Genomic DNA, 6,317 nt, shown 5'->3' with positions numbered 1-6,317 from the left:
TCTATCAGTGACAGACAGTGATAGATATTGACAGACATCTATCAATGTCTATCGCATCTATGATATTTGATAGTTGTCTATTAATATTTATCAGATTCTATCAGTAATATTTAGTATATTTATAAATATTTTGATTTATTTTTCTATTTTTAAAATTAACCCTTAAATATAATAGGGGCCTATTAAATATAAATTTAAAAATTTAGGGACCTATAAAAATTGAATAGATATAAACATGAAAGTTCAGAGGTTAAACTTATAATTGTTGTAGAGACATAGAAGAAGAAAAAAATGGAACAACCAAACCAACTATTCCCTAAACTTATAATTTAGGGAAATTATTTCAAATGCTAAAATAGTTGAAAATATTTACAAAATATATCAAAATTTAAGAATTATCAATGATAGAAGTCTATCAGCGTCTATCATTAATAATTCTAAAATTTTACTATATTTTATAAATATTTTGGTTCATTTTTTTTTATTTTGAAAACAATCTTATAATTTAACTGTACTTACCGATTAATATATATTTAATTTCTTCAACGAAGATGCCTCACATCATATACGAAGCCATTACCACATAATGTACACGTGCAAGTATCCAAGTTAAAATATTTTTACTAAAACATAACTTGGGGTTATTGACTCGACGTGCTTAATAACTAAAAAACTAATAATATTATTGCAAAGTAAAGGATAAAAGCTCTTATGTATTCCATTCTTCGAATATCCTAAATTTAGTCAAGACCAATTAATTTGAAGTATTCAAACAATTCCTCTCCTCAATTCCCAAAAGACAAATGAAAGTTAAACAAGATGGAATCCTTTTCTTGTTTCCTTTCTCTGTATATGAAAGAGTGGAATTCATTGAAGAGAAGGGTGTGTGGTTTGTATAAGAGCAACAATGTAAACATGATCATTGAATAATTTAGTAGCCTTCTATGCACTTTCCGTGATTTCAAACATACCTAACTCTAATCGGATAATCATGTAATCTTATCTCTGTATATTACGACGATTTCGAATTTTTAGAAAGACAATGATTTATTAGATAGTTATTTATTTATTATTTAAACTTTTTTAAAATATCAACATATTGGTTGAAGATTCACACTTCTCACATTATGATTTATGATATATTTATAACTCACTTGAATCATCGTCCAAGTTAATATTTGTTATATAGAATCAATACTACCAAATAATTTATATTATTAGGTTGTCACGCGTTATTTTCACTATTTTCTCTTTGGCTTTATGTTTGAATGTTATTATATTAGGTTGATGTACCTAGTTTTGAAAGTGTTAATTTAATTCCTATAGTGTAAGTTTAATTTTTAACTTAGTCGTTAAGATTGGAATTTAGTTTCAATTTGATTTTTTTTTTGTAGCTTCAACAATTTTAACTTGGTCCCTATCAAACTTAAAAAATTATCATTATATCATTGTTGTTTTCATAATATAAATGAAATTAAGGTTATCTAACACACAAAAAATCTTGTTAAGTACGAAGTTTCAACAATTGATCAAATTAGAACATCAGAGATAAATATAGACAATTAAAACAAGAACGGAACACAGAGTTTGGTATAATCCAGTTCGATGAAATATACCACCTATGTCTTGTGGACAGTCTACCCGTGGAAAGATATTTTTACCAATATAATATCAAACAATTACAACGTTTTACATATTTGTATAAACACGACAAATACGGTGACACACGAATAACTTAACTCATTTTACGATCAATTAGACTCCCCCTAAACTTAGGTTATCCTAAGTATTTATGTGTATTAGTGACCGGTCAGTTAGCTAGGCTCCCCCTAAACATGAGACTCCTCCCCCTAAACTCTCAATAAACTTAGGCTATCCCAAGTATTTATGTGTATTAGTGACCGGTCAGTTAGCTAGACTCCCCCTAAACATGAGACTCCTTCTCACCAAGACTTTTATCTTTCAACTTTAGATGAAGACCACTCTACTTGTTATTGAACTTAGCCTCCCATAGGTTTGGGAATCACTTTTCAATTTGTTGAAGAATAAACCAGTACAATCAAGAGTAAGTCTCAAGATCTACAACATTACAACCTTTCCCAATGTAAGATTGACACACTTGTGGTTTTTCGAGAATAACACAAAAAATAACGAACTATTGAAATCCTCAAAACGGACAACCCTATAATGAGAGCATCCTCTCCCTAAATATGCATAGCAAAAAAAGAAAAACACAGAGACCACACAAATACAGATTCTACAACGCTTAGAAAAAGAAATAAATTCTTAAAAATAAACAAACGTAATTTTCCATATAAGGAAAAAATATTATGCATGATCAACATTTTCATAAACATCATTTTGTTTGAAACAACTATTACACGGACATCCTTAAGAACAAATCAAGATATAGGATGACACACAACATAGAAAACAATAACCACAACAATCTTAAACAAATATTATCAACACAAATCCCTAACATAAATAAAAGATTAATCTCTACAACCGTTACAAGTTAGACCAAATATTCTTTAATAGAATTCATGGCAAAGAAAAAACAAAAGAAAGCAAGTGGGGTATTATTTTCTTTTTCTTCAAGTGGGTAAAAAATAATTTAAGAATGATTTGAATTTTCTTAAAAATATATATATAGAGAGATACAAAATTGAAATCGAATTGAAATCAAATGATCACGTGAAGACAAGATTGAAAGCTTTAAAACAACGTTGACCAAATAAAAAGTTAACTGAATCCCAAATTTGAAATTTAGCTATTGTCTTTTTTTCTTGATAGAGCTTTATGAGAAAATTTTCAAATAATATAAAGAGTTGTAAGAAGATCAGAAATCAAAAAACACCCTTTTTTCGGAATAATTGAAGAGAAAAACAATGGGTTCTGCCAAATTGCCTCCCTTTATTTTCTCCCTTCTCATTGCATTCATCTTCTTAAATCTGCCATCAAATTTTACAGCACAAAACGTTCATTCCCCACAAGCAGCTCGCTCCATAGTTCCTTCTTTACAAAACTTCCATTCTCCGCCTCCGACACCGCAGAACAATAAGCAATCCACTGCTAAGTCACCGCAGAGCCGCCGTTCACCGCCGTGGCTATATCGAAGACCCATTCACCAATGGCCGAAGCATTCCGTCCGTAAATCGCCCCCACCTCCTTTCTAATAACATAACTTTTTGCATCCACAACCTAATAGGATGATATTATATTGTAAGTGGCTTTTTAAATTGTTATATGGAGCATATATATACTTTGAATTTATTTTTATTTTTATATTCATGAACCTTCGGACCAGCTGAAACTTCTAATCTGCAGCTTTAATTTGTTAGTGATTTGGGTTCCATCGTTTTGGTTTTCTTTTGTATTTTCGTTCGGTATTACAAATTTGAAACATGGATATCAATGTAGAGGTATTTTATTGATAATTCGGATGATTTACAATGAACAGTACATAGGTTAATATACACAAAATCTAGAATGAGTAAGAAAGTCCAAGTCTAGCCTCTAAATTAGCCTAAATTACAGATAGTTTATAACTAAAAATATTCATATATGGTAACACCCATCCCTCAAATTCAACGTGATATAGTAAAGAGCAACTTGAATTTGTGAAGCAATTGAGTGAAACGACTAGGTGATCATGCTTTCATGAAGATATCAGCAGGTTGTTTGGTATTAGAGATGGGTCGTAACATGAGAGTGTTGTTCTGGAGATGGTGACGAACAAAGTCACAGTCATTTTAAATATATTTGGTACGTTCATGAAATATATCATTGTGAACAATCTAGATAGTATTGTGATTCTCACAATGAAGTATGGTAGCTCACGGTTGAGGAACACCATATCAGCAAAAAGTTAAGTAAACCATAGTAATTTTGTACCAGAACGTGAAACAATAGTTTGCTTCTTACTTTGACAAGAAATAAGAGAAATAGCATCAATAAGTGAACAATATTAAAATTTTGAAATATTATTTAAATTTACAAAAGACACTAACTTACAAAGTTTTTCAGAAGAAGCATAACCAAAACGAATATGTCATTAGCAGACTTAGTGACAAATGCCTAGATAGATGAGAAAGTAGAAAGATGAATAGATGTGAATGTTGGGATTTGTGCCCTTAAAGTCTCGTAATTTATTAGTTGTTGTCTAAGTCATAAATCATTTATTACCTCAAAATCGCTCACGCATGCTCATAAGACCGAGTTAACAAAACTAAAGAATTGACTGGATCCCCAGATAGCAGATGCTCCGTAAGCCGTCAACTTAAATACCTCCAACCTTAAACAGAATCTTGTCGGGTGAGTTTATAACTGAAGTTTTACAAAATAATGATCTATTTTAACTATTAAAATAAGTTAACATTGTTAACCCTAAGTGAACATGTAAAACCTGAACCCTAATTACTTTAAGAAAGAGTAAGTAATGAGATGTCTCCTAATGAGTTAAATGAAGTCATGTTTTAGGAGGGTTAGAGGTTGGAAGCAAGAAGAAATAAGCTCTTGTGTAGCTAAGTGTAAACCCCGAATTCAAAGTGTCCTAAACAGGAATGTTTGGCTAAAGGAATATATATTAAATATCATATAAGTGAAAATCCATATTATTTAAAGAAGTTGTTGAGAAAGGAAAAGAAAAACACAAAATAAAGAAACTTACTTAATTGCTTGGGCTGGAGGCATTAAATATGAGTTGACGTGATGGTTACTCCTTGAATTCGGGAAGCGGCAGAAAGGTTAAAAGGAAGAAGAATTTTGAAAGTTTGGTTTCAACAATTTACATGAGCAAATTTAGTGAAATCGGTGCCATTTGAAAGCTGGGAGAATCTAGTTTTTCAAGTTGTCTTGCCAGAGAAAGATGGTAGGAGAAGAAGAACAAAAAGTGATGAATTACAGAAGAGTCAGAATCTCGTGTTAATCAGGATCCGAGGTGAAGATTGGGAGCTCTAGGCTAAACTATAAGGAATTTGCAGCTGAAATTTTAAGGTAAGAAATTAACTCAATTCTAAACATGTTTGTAGAAGGAAGTTTCTTCAAAAGAGGGTTGGATTTTGAGTTATGAATTTTTGAAGTTGTAACAAAGGATCTGGGCATAAGCTGACAGCTGCTTAGGAAGATTAAGCAGGCAGCTCAAAAGCGAGAGCGAGAGCGAGAGCGAGAGAGCAAGAAGAAGCAAGAGCGAGAGCGAGTAGAAGCGAGAGGTGGATCTCGCTAGGGACGGAAATCTCGCTGGTTTGCATTAAATCTCGCTGGGAATGATAAATCTCGCTCTAGGGATGATCTCGCTCATGTGGGTGATCTCGCTCATGATGATTTTCTCGCTAGTCAAGCTGATTTTATTGATAAAAGTTCCATTAGTAAATAAGTAGTTTAACTGAGAATTATGTTCTTTCAGGCAAAGAAGAGCTAGGAGAAGCATATAACCCGTTAAGAGGCCAACGAACTCTGAATGACTATGTGATGACTTACTGTTTTAATGATTTAGAAATTATGATTTCTTTGAAAATATTTCTCATGCTAAGTGTTTAAATGATGTGCCAAGCAACATATTTGTGAAACTGTTTCTCATGCTAAGTAATGCATGTTTTCCATGGGATTGATGTAGATATGTTATCTTTTCCAAATACTTTCAGCATGTTTAAGTAACTCCATTTTTATGATAAACTAGTATGATGATTTGAGCATTAAGCCTTAGTGTTCAACTAAATGTTTATGACTAGTTTTACTTAAAACGAGGTACCGAAGGACACTTGAGAAGGTACCTGGCCAATTTGATACCGAAGGACTTTTGAGAAGGTATCCGGCCAATTTGATACCGAAGGACGTTGAGAAGGTATCTAAACAATTTGGTACTGAAGGACACTTGAGAAGGTACCTGGCCAATTTGATACAGAAGGACTTTTGAGAAGGTATCCAGCCAAATTAATACTGAAGAACATATGAGAAGGTATCTAACCAATTTGGTACCGAAGGACACTTGAGAAGGTATCTAGCCAATTTGATACCGAAGGACTTTTGAGAAGGTATCTGGCCAAATTGATACCGATGAACATATGAGAAGGTATCTTAGTAGCTCGATACTGAAGGACGTTTGGAAAGGTATTTAAGCAGAAGTACCTGAGGATACTGAAGGACAGTGAGAGGGTATCCTAGTCAGGTACATAAGGTACGACGATACTCAGTTATAACCACGTGCACGTAGGTAATACGACGTCGAGGGATTGAACAAAAGAGTTCTCCTCGACTAAGGTTGACGTTAAGGGTTAGAACTATTAGTTCACTCTCAACTAAGGATAAAGTCAATC

This window comes from Benincasa hispida, chromosome 4 (assembly GCF_009727055.1).
Source record: "Benincasa hispida cultivar B227 chromosome 4, ASM972705v1, whole genome shotgun sequence".
NCBI lineage: Eukaryota > Viridiplantae > Streptophyta > Magnoliopsida > Cucurbitales > Cucurbitaceae > Benincasa > Benincasa hispida.
The sequence above is the reverse complement of the archived record's forward strand: the minus strand, read 5'-3'. Positions refer to the sequence as shown.